Raw genomic sequence first — 22,514 nt, 5'->3', positions numbered from 1 at the left:
TACAGCAAGGTGATTCAGTTATACTTATACATATATCCATCCTTTTTCAGATTCTTTTCCCATATAGGGTATTGCAGAATATTGACTAGAGCTCCCTGTGCTGTACAGTAGGTCCTTGTTGATTATCTATTTTATATATACTAGTGTGTAAATATAAATCCCAAACTCCTAATTTATCCCTCCCCACCTTCCCCTTTCCTTTTTAAAAAAAATTTTTTTTAATTTAATTAAATTAATGAATTCATTAATTTGGTTGTGCTGGGTCTTAGTTGTGGCAGGTAGGCTCCTTAGTTGTGGCTCACAGGTTCCTTAGTTGTGGCATTCGAACTCTTAGTTGCAGCAGGCATGTGAGATCTAGTTCCCTGACCAGGGATTGAACCCGGGCCCACTTCACTGGGAGTGTGGAGTCTTAACCACTGCGCGACCAGGGAAGTCCCCCCTTTCCCTTTTGGTAACCGTGAGTTTCTTACATTTAATTTTCAATCTGTCAGCCTCTCCTGGACTCATTTCTTTTTCCTGCTCAGCCTGATCCCCTGGTTGATCACCTCAACTATTTCTCAGCATCCCTCTCTCCCTTTGTAACCTTCTCCTCTTGCTTCATTAACCATACTGGTTCAGTATGACAGTCAAATTATCTGACCTACATGAAGATCACTGATCGCAGCTGAAGAAAATCCCCTAGCACTCTGGATTCGTGCCACTACAAATGTGTGGCCTTCACAATTCTTTCTTATCCTCGGCCAGATCTCCTTCCCATTCTTCAGTTTACCATCACAAACCTTCACTTTACTCCTAGGACCTCCAGTCTCAGCAAGTGGAATCATCTTCTAATTCCTTTCACCTACATACACATGCCAAGAAATTTATCTCCATCCACCTTCTCTCCTCCAGTCTCTGAAAATGATGTGTATCTCACCACGCAGGACCAGCACTTCCACTTGTTCTTTTCATCTTCTTCCTGCTCGTCCACAATGGGCCATTGTGCCGTCAGTCATCTGCCCTGCTTTTTTCTCTGTCCCTCTTGTCACCTTCTTACTCTCTGTTATCCCTGAGGCTTGTGTCCTGTGCCTCCTGTGACTTTAAGTCGCTCTTTCAAAGAAGTTCTACCAGAGGCTTCTATTTTCTTTCTTAGTCATCCATCCATCTCAAGTGTGTGCTCCCAGAACCATTTTATCTTTGTGCTGATTCTTAACCTTATTTATGCTTATCTTTATTTGTGTCTTTAATTATAAAGTAAAACGTGTTATTGAGATACTGTGGAAAAAAGTGAAAAGCTTATACTGAGTGAAAGCCTTCTACTCACCCCTTCCTATGGCCCCATCTCATTTTCCAGGGAAACTACCTTCTATAACGCAGTGTCTCCCTGCAGCCGTACTCCAGTCAATACTTTTACTTTTTCTACTTCCCTTGCCTCCTAAGCCCTTTGCTATTATAACGTGAAGACATATAACCCTATCATGGCCTCATACTGTGCCTGGTACATGGTAGATGTATCAAATAAACATGCTGATTTTAGTGAATGAGTTCACATTTATAAAGGTAACTCAACTTTCAATCTTAGACTGGCTTGTCTTTCGTACTATATGGGTCATACACAGTGGTTCATTCTTTGTCTTGGGTGTTTCTAAGAAAAGCAAGATTTTTAGATCTTTAGACTGAGGATGACTTGGATTGGTATCACTGCTGGATTTGTTAGGAGTATTAGACTCTTCTAGGAATTGTTTGTGTCTGTTTGTTTTTGGTCCATATTTATCTCTAAACCCCTAGTTGTCCTGAATTTCTTGGGTACTATGCTGGTTCTTGAGCCTCTGCGTGTGCAAATACAGTGGCTTTGAGACACGGGCGACTCTAAATTTAAATTAATTAAAATTATGAACTCAGTTCTTTGGACACACTGTCCCCATTTCAGGTACCCAACATCCACACGGTCCAATGCAGACTACAGAGCATCTCGTCATCACGAACAGCACAGCTCGAAATGTGAACAACGACAAAGCAAACACAACAAACCAAAAACCACACCTGTGTCTTCCACCAAAGGCTCCTTCCCTAGGTTTCAACTGTCCTGAGTTAATCCTTCCAAACTCTTCCTTGACCTGTTGGGTTTTCCAGACTCGTACTCACCAACTGATCCTCTCTTTTGGCAAATATGGGCTTCTTGGGATGCTCTCAGCCAGCTTTAGGTGCTCCATCCTCCTGGTGGACCTTGGTGTCTGGGTCCTGAGGCTCTCGTTTGTTGGTCCAACAGATTTTCAGCCACCTTCTGTCTGTGCCTGACTCGCAGTTTGGACCAAGGGACATTCATATTTCTAGCTTAATTTAGAAGCAAAGATAACATCAGCTCTTGATCCCAGAAAACATCCCTCCTTCCCTGGTCCAGTTTCCCAGATAGGCTCTTCTCTGCAGATTCTCTGTGACAATTCATCACGCAGGTGCTTCTCCAGGGAGAGATCTTCCTGAGTACCATTACCACATGTTCATACTATCAAAATTACATTTCACAGAGGAGAAAATAATTGACATAATATCTATCCAGGGAGGATCAAAGCCATTTTCCCGTACCTGCTATACTATGTTTGCTTTTAGAGCATGTTAGTCAATGTATGCCTTTTTATTAACAAGAGATTATTTGTTTTGGTTTTATTTAGTTGTTTCCACCCTTATCGAGGTAATTACCATTAGAACATAGTTGTAAATTGTGTTTATTATGTGGGTATTATTAACATGTATTAACATTATAACATACGTATTATTTATTAATATTCATTGAATTAGTCAACTGCTATCCACCCGAATAGTCCGCGTGGAAGTCATAATGGCAAATACAGCCTGTACTGTGTTCTCCAAGGATTCACAATCCGTTCCTTTGTCTTCATGGGGATGGCTCAGGATAAACTAACCTGGGTAGGCATCCACTTGATACCTTAGGGGAGAAATTTTGCTTGACTTCTGTAGGGGAATAGCCAGTCTTTCCAACCCCTTTGCTGTGTATCAGGGCCTGGCTCTTCCTTCATGTCGGTCTGACAACTACCCTCACTCATCAACCAACATGTGATTTTATGCTTTCTGACAAGCCCCATGACTGTTCTTCGGGAGACCTTTGGATGCAAACCACATGGACTGATCTCTAGAAGCATAAAGAACCAGCCTGAACCCTTCTTCAAGCTGGACCCCTTTTGATTGAATAGATGTAATTGCTTCACAGTGTTTCTCCAGTGGGATTCAACTGTGGCTATCGAAATCTGGAAGAATAAAGGAGACAGCACATCTGCCAGGGAGATCCCGAACACAGTGGGATGACAGTTAGGATCTCTGGGCACTCTGTTCCTGACCCAGGATCCACCTTGTTAAGCCCTTTAACCTTTGTCCGACCCTGGGGGGAGGTGTGTGAGTGTATGTATGCGTGCATTTAATCTGTACAATGAGAGTGTTCATTTTTGGTTTATCATGGCTCCAAGACATAGTGAGATGCTGCAGTAGAATGCCCTGTTGCTATTTTAAGATTTGTCAAATGTCAACACATGAAAAATTTGAAAAGAGGTACCTAGGTAGGCATGAGGTGTGGTTGCTTTTACCTGAGCTGGGTGAAAATACTGTTATTTAAAATTCACTACGTGCAATGTGTAGTGACAAACAGGTCGAGTGGGTCAGCAGAAAGCTCACCCGTCTTTACTCGTGTTTTCTCTGAGACCGTTCTTGTCTCTTTCACCAGAGGCATTTGAGAAGAATGGCCTCCTTTAATTCCCTAGTCAGCTGCTCCTTTCACCTTGAACTTGGTCCCTTTCCTTCTGCTTGTCTGTTATCTCCTCCTCATCCTCCTCCACCATCACCTCTGCCTTATTAGTCTTTTTCTTTATTTCACTGGGGCACAGCATTGGGCTGGTGGAACGAGCACAGGCTGGGTGGCTGACAAAAGTGAATTGGAATCCCTATTCTGCTACGTAGTCCTGTGTGTTTTGGATTTGGGGGGAATTTACCTAACTTTCTAAGCATGTTTCCTCATCTCTAAATGGCATTAGTAATGTCTACCTTTCGGGGTTATTATGAGGATTCAATGAGTTAAAGTGAGCTAAATGTATGGTGCTAAATGAAATTAATATTTCACTTAATTAACTCAGCAAGTATTTATTAGCACCTACCCTATGCGTGGTACTATTCCAGGCACGGGGGTTACAGTGGGACAGGTCTCACCCCTGTCACCATGGATGTTGTGCTCCGGTGGGGAGAGGAAAAATCATGTAGTCAGGTGATGAAAAGTGCAAGTGAGAAAAATAATCAGTGGTGGTTGTTTTCCGTTATCTTCTTGCTGGTCCCTCCCTCGCTTTCCTGGTTCATCCTTCTGTTTCTTCTTGTAGCACTGTGCGCCCACACCTGGTCTTCACACTGATTCCAGGGAACCGGGTTCCCCAGTGAGTTGACATCACTCCACTTGAAAGTGAGATCAAGTACCTGGAAGGAATGATTTATGAGGCTCTGTCACCCAAGCAGGACACTCTCAGCATGTTCCCGAATGATTCTCGCTCCCTTTTCTGCCCAGGGCTCAAGGAACCTAGCTGGGGGCCGGGAATGCAGGGCGCGACAGGGGGGCTGCTACAGCCCTGGGGTCTCTGAAGGAGCCTTGTGGGGGGGGCGGTCTGCTAGGTCACATGCTTTAGTCTTTCACCAGTTTTCCCTGAAAATCAAACTTTGGTCCTGTTCCTGAAGATCCCAGGCAAGCCATGTGGTGAACTTGTTTCTTCCCCCTTCTGAGTCCTGGCAGGAAGGCTCTGAAGAACAAACTCCGTCCCGCTTCAGCTCAGAGGTCCCGTCTCCCCATGAGAAACAAGGGGCCAGGCTGCGTGCGCAGGGCGGCTGACTCTGGACCCTCCCTCGGTCCGCAGGCTCCAGCTCTCAGCCTCGGCACGCCTGACTTCAGCACAGCGTCTATCTTTCTTCTTAAGGGGTGAGATCTTTCAAAAAAGGGAACCGGTCCTTCTCAGGAAATAATTTTATGTGGATGTCAAAGAATATTTCATTTTGTGAAGTTTTCCGCATTGGATTTCTGGAGGAGAGGCTTTAAACCCCAGTGCCTGAGACACACCCCGCCAATTAGATCATAGCTCTTGGGTGTGGACTCATGGTCAGCATTTGTTAAAGATGCCCAGGTGATTCCTGGGTCGAGGTCAAGGCTGAGGACAAGTGTCGTGGGCTTTAAGGCCTGGGGTCAGCCTGTGGCATCGTAGGAATGACAAGGGAGGTCGTTCCTCTGAGACAGTGTTTGGCACCTGCTAGAACTCAGTAATTCCTGTGTGTCGAGTGAATGGACAGATCAACAGAGGAGCTCACAAGTCCCTGGGAGAGACAGAATGGGGAAAGTCTCGGAGAACAGAGCTCTAAGTGCAGGCGGGAGGCTGGCACACCTGGAGGTGAACAGCGGGCCCTGGGCTCGGGCTGCCTGGGCCTGCGGTCCACTGGCCTAGCTGTGTGACCTCAGGGGACGGACGCCACCGCTCTGTGCCTATTGCCTTGCCCGCCAAAGGAGCTCTCAGAGCAGCTCCCTCAGCAGGATGAGTGTATCAGTCGACTGATATGCGTATAGAGCGCTCAGGACAGTGTCCGGCATGAGGCGAGTCCCGGGAAATGTGAGCCATCACATTTGTGATGAGTGTCGTGATGAGTCCTGGTAAATGAGCGGCACATCTGCGGGGCCTCAGGAGCCCTGGCGAGAGTGCGGCTAATTCTGCCAGCGTTCCCGGTGAATTTAAGCGTCTTTCTTCGTCGCGAAAGAATTCAGAGACGAAGTGATAGGTAAGAATCAGATTTATTGAGTGAGAAACACTCCGCAGACAGAGTGCCTGCCATCTCGGAAGGCGAGAGGTGAGAGGCCTCGAAATACAGCGTGGTTAGTTTTTATGCGCTGGTAATTTCATAGGCTAATGAGTGGGAGGGTTATACCAGTTACTTTGGGGAAGGGGCAGGGACTTCCAGGAATTGGGCCACCGCCCACTTTTTGGCCTTTTATGGTCAGCCCCAGAACTGTCACGGAGCTGGTGGGTGTGTCATTTAGCTAATGTATTACCATGAGCGTATAATGAGGCTCAAGGGCCACTGGAAGTCAAATCTTCCGTCATCTTGGACCTAGATGGTTCTCACTAGTTTTTTTTTAACATCTTTATTGGAGTATAACTGCTTTACAATGGTGTGTTAGTTTCTGCTTTATAACAAAGTGATTCAGCTACATATACATATATCCCTATATCCCCTCCCTGTTGCGTATCCCTCCTACCCTCCCTATCCCACCCCTCTAGGTGGTCACAAAGCACCGAGCTGATCTCCCTGTGCTATGTGGCTGCTTCCCACTAGCTATCTATTTTACATTTGGTAGTGTGTATATGTCCATGACACTCCCTCACTTCATCCCAGCTTACCCTTCCCCCTCCCTGTGTCCTCAAGTCCATTCCCTACGTCTGTGTCTTTATTCCTGTCCTGCCTCTAGGTTCTTCAGAACCTTTTTTTTTAGATTCCACATATATGTGTTAGCATAAGGTATTTGTTTTTCTCTTTCTGACTTACTTCACTCTGTATGACAGTCTCTAGGTCCATCCACCTCACTGCAAATAACTCAGTTTCGTTTCTTTTTATGGCTGAGTAATATTTCATTGTACATATGTGCCACATCTTCTTTATCCATTCATCTGTCGATGGACACTTAGGTTGCTTCCATGTCCTGGCTATTGTAAATAGTGCTGCAATGAACATTGTGGTACATGACTCTTTTTGAATTATGGTTTTCTCAGGGTATATGCCCAGTAGTGGGATTGCTGGGTCGTATGGTAGTTCTACTTTTAGTTTTTTAAGGAACCTCCATACTGTTCTCCAAAGTGGCTGTATTCTCACTAGTTTTTGTCATGTACTATGGACATGTCATTCTTTTAAAGGTTGTGCCCTGCCCCCTCCCCTCCTGTTTCACCAGTAGTCAGGAAGGTTCCTGGATAAGGGGCATGAAAACTGAGTGAGTGTAGGATTCTTTTATACTGAAGACCTAGGGAGGAGGGAGGGGAGGAAAGGAGTGGGGAGGGAACCAAGGCGTCCAGGCCCTGGAAGTTGGCTTAAAGGAGCAGGAGTGGCCACTTCCTCTCACGTGACTCTGCTTCTGGGTCCCACGGTTGATTCTTCCAGCTGGCCAGCCCACACTCATACTCAAGCCAGCCAGGAATCGACTCAATATTTCTTTTGTCACTGGAAAGACTCTCACAGGCCACAACTTGGGCTAAGCCTGCAAACATGTCACTTCGTTATTATTACTTTTTTAATAAGTGGACATAATGTCTCCACTTTGTCTGGAGCAGGAACACAGCCCATTCAGAATCGACTCTGTCCCTTCAGGATTCTCACACTTGCAGGGTGACCTTGAAGCTCAGAGGCATTTCCTGGGCATTCGGGAGGGTGGGCTTGGGAGGAGACTTCTGTTCCTGGACGTCCGCTTCCCTGGAAGGACCCCCTGAAATGTCCTTGTGCTGGCGTGGCCTTCACTTGTGGACCCGTTGTGTCCCGGAGGCTGGCTGCAGGCCAGGATGAAGGGGCAGGTCTGGGCAGCTCTGTGTGACTGTCTCACCCCACCTGCCTAAATCCGCACACAGCCGAGTCCCTGAGCCTCCCACATCCCACGGCCTGGGGATCCATGACTCCGTTCTCTGCCGCTTCCCCACCGGCCGCTCTCCAGCCAACGGAACTTTCACTTCCTCTGGAGCTGGAGGAAAGGGCTGGGAGCATCCCCTGTTCCGCAGGTGGTCTTACAAATATTTTATGCAGTCTGTCCACTTCAGAAACTCTGAAGCATGAATTAGCTTATGGTATTTCTCTTGGCATTTCTGCTGCTAGCAAGCAGCCCCTAAGGGCAGGGAACCTGGAAGGCCTTTGCTGCCTCAGGAGGAGCCCAGTGGGGAAGAAAGAGGAAGGAGAAGGGGAGGTAAAGTTGCCTGGTTTAATACGGAAGAAAGAGAGGTAAATATCCCCAAGCACTATCCTGCCGTAACTTTCATGACAAAAAACAGCACCAAAATTATTGAACGTGGACGACAGAGCCAGTCGTGCTAAATGTTTTTTATAATTTCTATTTTTTATAAACATCGTAAGAAGCAGGTACATTATGGAGGGGTTCAGAAGAAGATTGCTTTGCCCTAGGTTATATAGTAGTAAGTGACAGAGCCTGGATCCCACCCCACATCTCTTTGGCTAGAAGCCTATATTCTTGACCGCTCTGCTATAAACGTGTGATGTATTCAAGGAGAAAGCAGATGAAAGTTCTCAAAATATTGTCGAGAAGTCTGGCATTTACCAGAATACATATTTCTGGTAAATAAATGCGTATTTTATGTGTGCTATGGTCATTCTTCACATAAAAGCATCCTGTGATGGGTTCCTTTGAAGTGCAAATAACCATTTCCTAATTACCTGGCTGTTTGATCTGCTGTTGGTTCAGTAGACTTTGTGTATGAGATTTTCTTTAGAAGAGGTGCATTTCCAGGCTCTCCCTTTGGTCTAGAACGTTCTGATCTCTGTACTGTAGTGGCAGCAGCTCCAGCACATCATCTCTGGGGGCAGGTTGATGTGATCCAATCAGCCTCTGTCCCTCATGGTCCTCTTGATGCGTTTTCATTTAATTTTAGGATATTGAGAGCAAGCTGTGAAATCTGCAAGAATAGACAGGTAGTAAGTAAAAGGATAGAACATTTTAGTGACCCCAAAAGAGTGGTGTTAAAACTCTCCACCTTGGCTGCGAGGGGAAGGCTTGGGGTCTGCACTGGGGACTTGCCTCCCGTTGCTGCTCTTGCTACAGCCTCCGGCAGGCTCACGGCCAACTCGCTGGTCTCCCTCTTGGCTAATGACTCCTGAGAAGTAGGCAGTGGCCTGATGGATAGCTGCCATAAAAGGCAAGTGCATCAATTAGCTATGATGCTACAATAAACCAGTGGGCTCTGCACCAGGAACTCTGTTTCTTCTTGAGTCTGGACCTCTCCAGGGCTGGCCCGTCGTCGTCCTCCACCAGCTCTGCTGTCATTGTGTGGCTCTCCCTACGTTTCAGACACAAGAGCCTACTAGGCGAATGGAATCGTTGCTTGAAATGCTTGTGTTTTTGTCTTTTGAGATTTTTTTTTTTAAACAAAAGAAGAAAAACCCAACCATTGTAGATTAGCATGCCTTTTTAAAATGCAGGAAGCTTCTTCACCGGTATGTACCCCCTCTGAAAAACAGCTTTACAAAATGGATGTGATATGCCTTTAGATACTTGTTAGAAAGATGAAAGGGAAGATGCATTCTCTTTGCTTCCGTACATAAATGTCTCCCATCTTAAAAGTAAATAAATAAATCCCCAAATTGCTTCAAACAGGTACCCTTTTTCTGTCACTAGTCTCTCTCTCCTTCCCTTTACCTCTTGAGAGCCTAGGCTGTTTTTGTTGCCTCCGGTTTCTTATTTCCTATTCAGTCTTCATTTACTGCAGCCCGGACTCCACCCCCTCCCCGCCCCGGCCAAGAAACAGGCCGGCTAAGGGCTCCTCGTTCCATTGCAGAGGGCGGTTTCCCTGTTCCAGTCCCCGCATTTCTCCTGTGTGGCCACCCTCCCTCCTTCCTCCAGAGGAATCCTTCCAAAATGCAAACTGGATCATGCTACTTCTCTGCTGAAAATTCTGCGTGCGGTGCCTGGCACCCAGGGATGCGTTTGCTGCCCTTGACTTGGCATCCCAGGTGCCTGCCCCTCTCTGCAAGCAGCCCCTTCCTGCCGCTCTACCATCACCTGCCAGGGCCTGAGCTGCAGTAACTCCCTTTGGAAGCTGATCTCCTGCGCCCCTTCCGGCCTCGCCCTGCTTTCTGACTCCGCGTGGTGTTCGCTTGCTCCGCTCCGTTTCTGGTGAGCTTAAGCCACCTGAACCATCACCTTTTCTGTGAGGTTTCTCAACCTCACCCACCACCCATGACACACGGACCTTGAACATGTGTCCACTATACATGCATGACGTTGCACTAAGTGTCCCGCCAGACACACACTCCAGTTGGCTGTGGCCTCCACGAGAGTCTAGACAGTGTTCATTTTTACTTTTGTGTCTCCAGGGCTGAACCAAGTCTCTGGCCTATAATGTTCAACAAAGGAGTGGATGCGTAAATGGATGAGCAATCCAACCACATTTTATTTGTTCATTTATTTTTGGCTGCGTTGGGTCTTTGTTGCTGCGCGCGGGCTTTTCTATAGTTGCGGCGAGCGGGGGCTACTCTTCGCTGTGGTGCGCGGGCTTCTCATTGCGGTGGCTTCTCTTGTTGTGGAGCACGGGCTCTAGGCACACGGGCTTCAGTAGTTGTGGCATGCGGCCTCAGTAGTTGTGGCGCAGAGGCTTAGTTGCTCCACACGGCATGTGGGATCTTCCCGGACCAGGGCTCGAACCCGTGTCCCCTGCATTGGCAGGCAGGTTCTTAACCACTGCGCCACCAGAGAAGTGCCCAAACCACATTTTAGATCCTAAGGTGTTAATCTGTGTGGGATAATGGCAAAGAAATAGGGATTATACGTGAGGGATTTGGAATTTTTTAAATGATTGCTGATTAAATTATCCACGAAGATAACTTTGATTAATTTATCCAGAATTATGTTATGTTGCCTTATGTTTAAAAACTGTACATAATGCTGTTAAGAAAAAAAAGACATATGTTGAATTGTAGTTATAAAATAGTTCACATACACAAGGTAATAATATCATTGTGTGACATTTTATGAAGAATTTTATAAGTAATTCACCTCTGACTATGCTGTAGCTCGAGCTAATTTTCTTACCAATTATCTCAATAATTGGATCCTAGGTCAGTCTTCAGCCATAAGAACAGTTGCAATAAAATGGACATTTAGAAAACTGTATCTCCATAAGTCCATCCAGAATAAATTCCCAGGTAAATAGTGAGCCAATTAGAGAGGTGTATGTGTGCTGATGAGTTTTGAAAGCCTCAGCAGTGAACTCTTGGAGACTTTTAAATGCCTGGATCCATCAGTAACTTTGAATTGACAGCTCTTTTTGGCAAATCCAATTTTTAACTGTAGGTAGCTTCTTCCAGAGATTTTAAGAAGAATTTTTGGAGAAATCAGTTCAGAGTTTACAATGGATGATCATTTATCTTTTTTCTGGCACTAAGTAAAAATAACAAACAGAGGCAGGCCGGAGGAAGGCTTGTTAGAGCTCCCAGGAAGACAGTCCACAGCCCACTTTGGAGAAGGGGGCGTGGGCAGAGTTGGCTAACAGGCTAGCTTCCGGGATATGGGACCGGATCATGCATTTTGACCATAGACTTGGCTCAGGGTCTGATCTTTAGCCTTTTGGGGCCAACACCTGGTTTTAACAATATGACTCAAGAGCTAATCAGTGTCTGTCACATGGTCTGAACTCACAAAGGGCTAATTCATTTACTTATCTTGGGGTATCTGCCCCGCAGCCACGTTTAGCATAGACTGTTTGGTCCACCCCTGCCCCCGTGATGTCTTCTCTCTGTGCTGTGCCTCACCCTAGGTGATGTCACCATAATTCCAGCCAGTTCCATCCAGTTTACCGCAGAAGACGTCTGTCCCCCAAGTCTTTCTAGAGCTGCGTGTGAGAGAGGGTACCATTCCAGTCCAAAGCCTGCTCTGGGGATGGGGCTCATTTTATAGCAGCTGGTAGAACCCTGTTCCTGTCTATTCTGTCCCATCTGGCAAACTCTGATGAGATTTTTTTTTTTTTTTTTAATTTTTGTTGGAGTAGGGTTGATTTCCAATGTTGTGTTAGCTTCAGGTGTACAGCAAAGTGGTTCAGTTTTATATATATATATATTTTTTTATATATATATATATATATATATAAATATATATATATATATATATAAATATATATATATATTCCTTTTTACGTTCTCTTCCCTTATAGGTTATTAGAGAATATTGAGTAGAGTTCCCTGTGCTATATAGGAGGTCCTTATTAGTTATCTATTTTATATATAGTGTGTGTATCTGTTAATCAAAAACTAATTTATCCCTCCCCCGCCCCTCCCTTTCCCCTTTGGTAACCATAAGTTTGTTTTTTATATCTGTAAGTCTGTTTCTGTTTTGTAAATAAGTTCATTTGTATCATTTTTTAGATTCCACATATAAGTGATATCATATGATATTTACCTTTCTCGGACTTACTTCTCTTAGTATGATAATCCCTAGGTCCATTCATTTTGCTGCAAATAGCATTATTTCATTCTTTTTTATGGCAAGGAGTATTCCATTGTATATATGTACCACATCTTCTTTATCTATTCCTCTGCTGATGGACATTTAAGTTGCTTCCATGTCCTGGCTCTTATAAATAGTGCTGTTATGAACATTGGGGTGCATGTGTCTTTATGAATTATGGTTTCCTCTGGATATATGCCCAGGAGTGAGATTGCAGGATCATATGGTAACTCTAGTTTTAGTTTTTTAAGGAACCTCTATACTGTTCTCCATAGTGGCTGCACCAGTTTACATTCCCACCAACAGTGTAGGAGGGTTCCCTTTTCTCCACACCCTCTCCAGCATTTGTTGTTTGTAGACTTTTTGATTCTCTTTTCTTGAAAGAACTCCCCCCAAATTTCAAACATGTCAGACATTATAAAACTTGATCCCACTTTTGGCATTAGGGATTATAGTTGACAAACTCTGGCCTGTTCCTTTCCTCGAGGTAAAGGAGACTCTGTTTCTGAGATAACAGAGACTCAGCGCTAAGCCACGTCCAGGGACCCAGGAAGGAGCAGATAAAGTGTGTCACCGAATTAGAGTGAAGCCACAAAGTCCTCAGAAATGGTGGACTTGGAAACATCCCTGAGCCTGAAGCGATCTTTGTGTCTCATTTCTCTACCTCTCCAGTTACGCTAAGAGATGAGACCTGCTGTCACTCTCCCTTCTGGGGGGCACGGAGAGGTGGATTTTCTCCCTGCAGTTCAGAAGGCAGGGGGACCTTGGGATGTGGCATCTTTGGGGACTGCATCCACCTGTTCTTTGTAAACTTGATCCATGAAAGATGCTCAGCCAGCACCCTCCTCGCTCTTCACACACCACAGCTCATAGACTTTGGTCTCTATCGTCCTTTGAAAGTTCCAGACTTCCACGCTTCAAACTTTGTTTCCCTCACACAGAGGCAGGCAAACATTTGTTGAGGAAGTAATCCATTTTGTGGAGATATCTCTTTCAAAGTGTTATATTTTCTAAGACCTCTCCCTTTCTATTTATTTTCTGAGTTTGTTATTTGTTTTGGATGAGGGAGGATTTATAAGATTTTAACGTGATTTTTAAATTATATTGTGATGCATGTTACTTTTGCAGAATTTGGAAAACATTCAAAATGTAAAGAAGAAAAAAATTTCCAATAATTCCACCTCCCAGAAACAAACCACTATTAAAATTTTTATATATATCCTGCCAGTCTTGTTTTATGCACATTTATTTCTTTTGCAAGGTGTCGTGGATATTTCTATACCATTTTATATCCTGCTTTTTTCACTCTTAATTCTGTGAACATTTCTCAGGTCATAAGATACTCTTAGAACCCTAACTTGTAATGGCTGTGTGATATTCTGTAACAGTGCCGTGATTTCTTTAGTGTCTATTGTTGAATAGTGGCTTGTTTCCTTTTTTTCATGATTAGAAAGTATACTCCAATATCATCCTTGAATATAAATCTATATCTTCATCTCTGATTATTTCCTTATGATAGGTTTCAAAACGTAAGACCATTGGATCAAAAGCATCCAATAAGGCTTATACTAGTCCTGACTGTTTACGTGTCTGCCAACCATGCAAGCTGGTGCCAATTTCATAGAACCCTTCTGAGTATTGTGCAGGATTATGATTATTTTTTTAATTTTTTTATTTTTGTGATTTGTTCGTTATTATTTATTATTATAACATGATAGATACCCAAAGTATCTTAATGTTTTCATTTCAATTATTTACTCACATGTGATGTTTTTAGGTATGTTTACTAGTTGTAAATCCTTTTTGTGAAGTTTTTTCATGCCATAAATTTATCCATTTTGTATTGAGGTAGCTTAAAAAATATTTATAAGAGATAACTCTTCCTATATATTGGGGACATTTTAAATGCTGTTTAGGTAAGGGACTCACCTTGTAATTACCAATGCCAAGCCTGTACTAGGTACTTGATAAATGAGCATTTGATTTTATATCTACCTGAAAAATTTATTTTAAATCATGGAATTAAACTTCAGAATGCTGGAGTTTTGTTTTGTTTTGTTTAATAGCAATTACATCTACCTCTGTGTTGTAAAAAACTAGGTATTAAATGTCAAATAAGAAGAATGAACATTTTGTAGGGAAATTCTATTAAATTGGATTTTCTAGAGAAGTGATTTAAATTAAAATTTCCTGATAAAATTTTTATCCATCTACAACTCTTTGTAGGTCTCACTTTTCCAGGGACTTTCAGAATTGGTATTAAAGCCATTACAGACAGGTAGATGATTGATAGATAGATAGATAGATAATGGGTAGGTGATAGATGATAGAGATGTGATAGATCATAGATGACAGATATCATAGCTAGATAGATGATAGATAGATGATTGATAGATAATAGATAGATAATGGGTAGGTGACAGGTGATAGATGATAGAGATATGATAGACAGATCATAGGTGACAGATATCATAGATAGATGATAGATAGTATATAGGTGATAGATGATAGAGATTATGAAAGATGGACAGCTAGATAGATGACAGATATCGTAGATAGATAAACGTATGGATAGATAGAGGTAGATGATAGATGATACATGATAGGTAGATACATAGATAGATACATAGATAGATAAATCGATAGATCAATAGATAGATAGATAGGTAGATAGATAGATAGATGGTTTTCATCTCCCCACCCTTCCACTGAAACACAGGGTCATGTAAGTCTGCAGCCCACTCCCAGGACGGACAGGACTCGTGAGCCTCTGGGACTAGCAGGTTAGAGACACTAGGGCCAGGGTGCAGTTAGAGGCTTCTGCCGCGGCCCCTGCACAGGGGAGGGTGGCTGCAGAGGCCTGGCACGCCCCTCCCCTCGCTCCTTGTGTCCATCCCTAGGTACATTTGGTGTGATAAACTACATCAGGGCCAAACCTCCTAGAAGACAGATATCTGGAAATTAATTGGCACCGACTTTTCTTCTAAGAAACATAAATGTCTTTGAGGAGTCAGAGGGGTCTGTCCTTTTGAAAAAATGCTTTCTATGGAGAACCAACCATGTCTCATCCACCTTACATACACTGACCTCTGTTCCTCCCACTAGTATGTAAAGCAGGTTTCATTATCCCAGTGTTGTAGATGGGAAAATGCAGGGTTACTTGTTCAAGCTCCCCAGGCTAAGTGGCAGAGCCAGGAATAAAATGTCAATCTCCCCAGTGTCAAAGTCTGTGTTGTGTCACCCCAGCAGACTGCCACTTGGTGAACAGCTCGCGGGTAGGGATTGTGTACAATTCCCCCGCTTTCCTGTCGCATTTAACATGGTGCCAGGTGCATAATAGATGCACAGTAAGTATGTGTTGACTGGATTGGTGGGTGTGAGTAAATTCAACTAGTTGTTGAGCCAGACCCTGTCTTACTGTTTTGTGATCAAGAGGACTGCGGTGGAGGGGGGCATAAGAGAGGGGTTGGTGGCAGTAAAGGGCCAGGTGTCTGCTGGCTGCCCGCCCCTCCCTCCCCAGGCGCAGGGAGACTGGACCCCATTCAGCAGCGTCACTAGGGTGGGAGCAGCCTCCCTCCCCCACTTCCTAGCCCAGGAACAGCACCTTCCTTTGCTCTGGGAGCTGTTTTCTGCTCCATTTCCTCTCCGAGCCCTCAGATCACCCCCAGAGTTCTCTGCTCTCCTCCACATCATCCTAGCTGAAATAAAATATAACTGTGTCTGAAAGGTACAGAAATCAAAGCTCCCCTTGGGGATTTTTTTCTGTATCACCTGTCGAATTGAAAACCGGTGTGTCCTTGAAAAGATACGTATTTCGGGCCGCAGGGGTGCTAATTTGCAAAGGCCCATTACTCAAATAAAACATTAAAACAGTCTTCGATAAGCCAGTACTCTGGGCCTGTTTCCATTTCAGCACCAGCATCACCAACATTTCCTGTCAAGCTTCAGAGCCCACAGTCAAGATTTATCAATTGCTATTTGGACTTAACTAACACACTTTGATCGGGCGGCTGCATTGTGAGCCCAGCTGCAGCGTTCCACTGTTTGCAGGTTTCTTATTCCTGTCCTTGGAGCTAACGTAGAGGAAGATGGGGTTTTGAAGCATCTTCCCAGGCCTTCAGTGTGAAAACTGCTATGTGGCCAGAACACTATTCACGTATGGACTAATTTATAGGCGGATAGCCTTTCAGCAGGTGTGATATTCGGTGTGAACAGCTTTGCAATGCTTTCTACTCAGATTTTTAAAAAATTAGAAATGTCTTCATTAGATATGTTTTAATGTCTTCAACAAAGGACAGAAAAAGCATAGAAAAAAAGAGGAGATATCATTGTTAGCCATACCAGCTAGAGAGAGGTGGAAAACATTCCGCTGGGTATTCTTTCAGTCAAAATTTGGACTTTCATAGGCTTCAAATTTATGCTTTATGCTATAACTTAAATATTCAAATATAATCTGTATCTTTGGTAAACATTTCCAAATAACTTACATAACATTGTGTCCTGAGGATGTAACGTGAGTTAACTGACCAGTCTCCTGTTACCATTTACGTAGATTGTTTCCATTGCAATGAGTAATGCTTTAACGATGATTTTTCTATAAGACCTTTGCAGGGGGGTAGGAGAGAGGACCACTTCCATAGGCGATCTCCCCTGCCGTGGAATCACTGGCTAAATAGTCGTAGGTGTTTTGATCGCTGTTGTGAAACAGCTTTTCAAAGCTGCAGCACGTACACAAAAAGGCACCTGGATGACTCTTTGTCCTGCCTGATGTTCATATTGGTAACTTATGGACTCAGCTGTTGACCCTAAAAGAGATGGGCTAGCCACCAGTTCTCCAGTCAATTCCAGATTTCTGGCTAAGCCCATCTAGGGTCAGAGGTCTGAGGTTTGAATACATCAAAGAATACCACTTTGCTTTAGGACAGGAGATTTGGAGCACTTGTTTCCCCTCTATATTTTAAGTTTTCTGTAATGGTGTAAGATAATTTAAAATATTTTTAAAGGAAATGCACATTAGGTCTTTGCAAAACAATGAGAAAGCATATTTATTTTGTTAATTCTTAGAGTTTCTTACGGCATATTGGTTAAAAGAGTATAAGAATATCCACCTTACCGATAACCGGGATGATTCCTTACCAAACCCTTCCGGGAAACCGGGAAAGGTAATTATAATTTAGAGTAATTACCGCATACTGTTGCACCTGTAGAATTAGAGGCCATTATCCCGGAATCTTGGATGGGTTCATTAATGAATCGGCAAATAAAGCGCATGATGAATTACGAAGCACAGTGTCATTATCGTTTTATGATAAAGCATCTTGTTCTGGGCGACATTACATTTTCAGAATGAAATAGTGACTGACTTTCTCCAAGCCTTAAAGGAACTCCCAGTCTCTTTCAGATGGAAGAGAGAACAAAGGGGGTGGGAGTGCGGGAGGGACAGAGGAGAAGCACAGGCCTCTTTAAGGGAGAACACGCTGGGGTGTGGGAAGCACGTGAGGACCCAGTCCGGCCCAGGGCTGTCCTGGGCCAATGCAGAGGTGAGCTGCACCTTGCGAGACTAGCTTCCCCTACACCAGCAGCGGAGAGAGGTGTGCTTTGAGCTGATTCGGGCCAGTAGGAGCTACAATTTTGTTTTCTTTCTTTTATTTATTTATTTATTTTTGTAAATTGCATGTCATTTCTCATCTTGTTCCCTGACCGCCAGGCTGCCCGGTTCCGGGGCTCCCCATCACACCTGGAAACCTGCGAGAAGCAGGAGCTGAAATTGCTTTTTGGGGGGGCCCAATTTCATGCTGCATGGGAAGCGGCAGCTCCCAGATGAGCTGGAAGGCCACGCTTGTGAGGAATGAAATGTGATGAACCTCAGACTTTTATTGACATGCGGCGCAGAGCTGGCAAGACCAGCTGGTGTGGCATCTTCTTAATCCCGTGTTCTCGGGGTGGGAGTCTGACCCAGTCCTTTCCGTTAGACATGATACATATTTATTAGATGATGCAGCTTAAAAGAGAGGAAAGAGTGTGCCCAGCGTCATACACTATCACAACCGAACCTTTCTTTTTATTAAAATGAATACAGATCATTTCACTATGACAGCCCATCCACCCAAAGGGAGCTTTATTAAGTGGTGACCTTCGTTCTCTCCATGGAAACAGGCAGGCTCACGCCTGACCGCTTGTTGGGGAGGAGAGGTGCGGGCACCTGTGGAACATGTTATGGGTTTTGAGAAAACTACCCTGGAGTCCTGAGTCGTCTGCGGTTCCACTAATTAGATTCATCCTCCCATTCTCCTCCACAAAATCAACTGCAGGCGACATCCAGTCTCATTTTCCGCGGGACATTCCTGTGAGATGGGCTGTCCTCCGCTCCACCACCTTATGGGCCGAGGGCTTTAAGGGTGAGGGAATACTCAGGGTAGTGACATTATAAGCAATATAATTCTTCCAGATTTTTTCCAGTAGGCTCTACCACTTGTGAGAGTCAGAGGGATCTTGTGTATTTAAGGCAGACTGTTGTTGCTATTTTGGTTGAATATTTGTTCTTTAAGCTGCTCCTTATGTAAACCACTGTTGTATATGTATTCTGTTGTTTTAGGGGAGAAGTGGTGACAAAGAAGGGAAGATCTCTTTGCTTGTGAACACGTGTATACGATGTGGATGGTCTACATACACGTTCACATATATACCTATACATCATTTCTCTCTCTCTCTCTCTGTGTGTGTGTGTGTCTCTCTCTCTCTCTCTCTCTCACACACACACACACACACACACACACACACAGTGCAGCTACATGGTTGATTGATTCCCACTGGATATGACCTCAAAAGACCTGATTCTACCAATTGTTTGTTCTGTTTTTCTGGAGTCACTGATATTCTCTGAGCCTAAATTTCCTAAAAGGTAAAACACACATAATATCTAGTTCAAGGGACTTATGTGAGAATCAAAATCCAGTGAATCATTTTAAATTGATTTATAAATTTGTGTCAAGCTCTAGAACCCTTTCTAATACTCATATGCAAGGATCAATGCCCGTTATGTGTTTGGGGCACTTTTATCAATCCTTGAACTGAGTTTGCTTGTATTTGTCCTATCGGAATGTCATTCTTTTGGGTTCTTTCCATTTTTTCCATTTGCCGAGATCATTTTGAGTCGTCACGTAAGTTCATCATCAATATTAACTGCGTGTCCTCATCTGCAGAGAAACATTTTAGGGTTTGTTGAGAGACAAGAACAGTAAAAGATGGATTGGCTTTCCTAAAACACCCCTGGTCAGCAGGCTGTCCCTTTGATGCTCTCCTGTTTTATCCACATCAAGTTAGATTTTGTTGTCTGGTTTTCTGTGTCCTCCCAGGCATCTGCCCACGCCTCTGTCCCTGGTGCTGACCACGTCTTGACCCTTTAACTCAGGCTCTTTCCTCCTCTTCAACCTCTGTCTACTCCCCACCCTCTACCACACTTAGGGTCCATCTTCAATTGTGTGTCCTTCGCGAAGCCTCCTCTCGTCTCTCCCTTCTTGGTTCTTCAGTTATTTTTAAAGTTGACCGTTTGACAACTATTAAACAATTAATGAGCTAACTGTTTTATCTTACCAACCAGACTGTGAGCAACTCTGGGCAGAGCCAAGTCTGAACTAGCTCCGTATCTCCTTTGTAACGTCCGCCACTGCACTAAGCATAGTAGAGGTATTTTACTTATTATTTGAGTGACAGACAACTCCTACCTTTAGGAAGTTTGTATGCAAATAAATATCATAAACCCTATACTATAAGCACTGTACTACTTTATATTCTGTCATTGATTAATTTGTAACTGATAAAAAATGGGCTCTTTCTAATAGAAAACTGTTCTTCACTCTTGGTCTACACCACATTCTAGTCCGCTTAAGTATGTTCTACATGGAGTACATGTTCCGTAAAAATATTTGTGGCCCAGGTCTTCACATTTTTTTTTTTTAATAGAGTTATTTATTTATCTATTTATTTATTTATTTATTTTAGCTTTGGCTGTGTTGGGTCTTCGTTTCTGTGCGAGGGCTTTCTCTAGTTGCGGCGAGCGGGGGCCACTCTTCATCGCGGTGCGCAGGCCTCTCACTGTCGCGGCCTCTCTTGTTGCGGAGCACAGGCTCCAGATGCGCAGACTCAGTAGTTGTGGCTCACGGGCCTAGTTGCTCCGCGGCATGTGGGATCCTCCCAGACCAGGGCTCGAACCCATGTCCCCTGCATTTGTAGGCAGATTCTCAACCACTGCGCCACCAGGGAAGCCCCACATTTTTAATAAGCTCCATATGTGACACCAGTGGACACACCAGAGTTAGAGAACCATGACAATCTGTTCATTATGCCCTAGGTTGCAAGTAGGGATGTTTGAGAGAGTACTGGTTCTATTACAGATATTTAGTAAACACTAAGCATTTGTTTCTTCATTGACATAATATTATATGATAAGTTATTTTAAAAGTGCCTATGTATCCCATTAAAGTAAGCTTGTGTTAAAAATAATTCCTGCTTGAGCCAAGATCCACTGATGAAAGCTCAAATCAAGACTTTAAGAGCAAAACTTCAAGGAGAAACAGAATATTTGCATAGGCTCAATGCATCCTTCCCCAATGTATATTAACCACTGCGTTAGTCTTAACAAATCACAAATTCTATGCTATTCCTCTCTCCAAGAAGTGGAGCTTAATACCCATCCCTTTGAGTGTGGTCTGGTCATGGGGACTATCTTATAAAGGGAAACATTGTAACTTTACAGTTACAGTAAAGTAACTGGAGAAACCCGACAGATACCACCTTACCAAGTGACCAAAGTTGACATCACAAGTAATGTCATGTGGATTTCATGTTCCCCCTGATACAATGCAATAAAAAGGAACATCAGCTCTGTGGTGTCCTTACTCAGTCTAATCATGAGGAAATATCAGAGAAACCCAAATGCAGGGACATTCTACAAAATATCCGGCCACTACAGTCCAAAGTCATGAAAGACAAGGAAAGACCAAAGTACCATCACAGATTAGAGGAGACTTAGGAGACAGGACAGCTAAATGCAGGGGGGCGGGGAGGGGATGGTGTCCTGGACATAAGTGGGAAAGCCGGGGAAATAGGAACACAGTCTGTAGGTCAGTTAGTGACACTGTACCAACGCTATGTCTTAGTTTCGATTATGGCACCATGGTTTTAAAGGATGGTAAAGTGAAAGGTTTACAGGAGCTCTCTGTATTATCCTTGCCACTCTTAGTTTCATTCCATCTTCCAATAATGAACTTTCAATGTTACCTGTGGAGCAAAACATTCATCTTCTCTAACCCTTTTCTATGGATAAAATCTGAGTAAATCACTTGTACCCCAATGACACTAACAGAATAAGAGAGATCCAGGTGAGTTTTAGCTCTGTCACCTACTGTGTCCGATTTTCAGTTCTCTGGCTAATTATTAATTTTGCCTTTTGGGCATAGCTGAGTATAAGGAAGTAATGATGATTGTTTTAGCATTCCAAATTACGTCCTAAATAGAGAGATCTGCACATACGGAAGTGAAGTTGATTCCAAGAGGGTTTTTTTCCCCTATTTTTCATGGTACTCATGTGCAAATGGGGCACTATACTGTCCCACTATATTAAAGGGATTTGAGTTATAAAGGGAAGAAAGATGGCATGTTTGGGAAAAACAGAAAATGCTAATTTCTCTAAGCGAAATTGTTAGCCTTGTGATTGTGAGGATTGGGGGTCATGGAATTATAACCTATGAGTCAGGAGGAACTAGAGGAGTTCTTCTGTCTGCCCATTCAGCCTAGAAATCTGTTTTTCAGTATTTTCTGCCCAAATATTCATTTAACACCCCCTTTAAGTATTCACTGTGACAGGAGCACACTATAAATAATAGTGTCTCGAAATATGAGGCACATTCCATCAAGACACATCTCAACAGTTAAATTTTGGCTGTACATAAATCTGCAATTTCTGTCATCCTGGAAGCTCTACCTACTGGTTTTACTTATTTGCTCTGAAAGAGTCTTCTGTTTGAAGAGAACTGTGGTACCTGCCCCAAGTTGAAGGGCAGGTCAACATCCCCAGTCCCTTTCTGCTTCCTTCTATAACACGGTTTCTTGAAAGAGTGTTTATTAACATCCCCCTTTGAAAGTGCTACCCAGAACTGAACACGATCTGGATTATCATCAATCAGACCAGTGTGCCATACATCTGTACATATCAGAATCGAGAGATAGATACACACTCGGAGCACCTATAAGGAAAAGACCTGTAAGGTGTGCTGCAGGTAGCTGTATCAGGACAACTGAT

General features: G+C 43.7%; 1 protein-coding gene across 7 annotated transcripts in view; it reads left to right on the top strand.

Annotated features, from left to right (window-relative positions):
* OPCML (opioid binding protein/cell adhesion molecule like) overlaps window positions 1-22,514 on the top strand; it is a 1,243,265-nt gene that overhangs the window by 944,834 nt on the left and 275,917 nt on the right. The window lies entirely within an intron of this gene.

Source organism: Balaenoptera borealis (assembly GCF_965194805.1).
Source record: "Balaenoptera borealis genome assembly, chromosome: 11".
NCBI lineage: Eukaryota > Metazoa > Chordata > Mammalia > Artiodactyla > Balaenopteridae > Balaenoptera > Balaenoptera borealis.
Note: the sequence above shows the minus strand (reverse complement) of the source record. Positions and strands in the feature narration are given on the sequence as shown.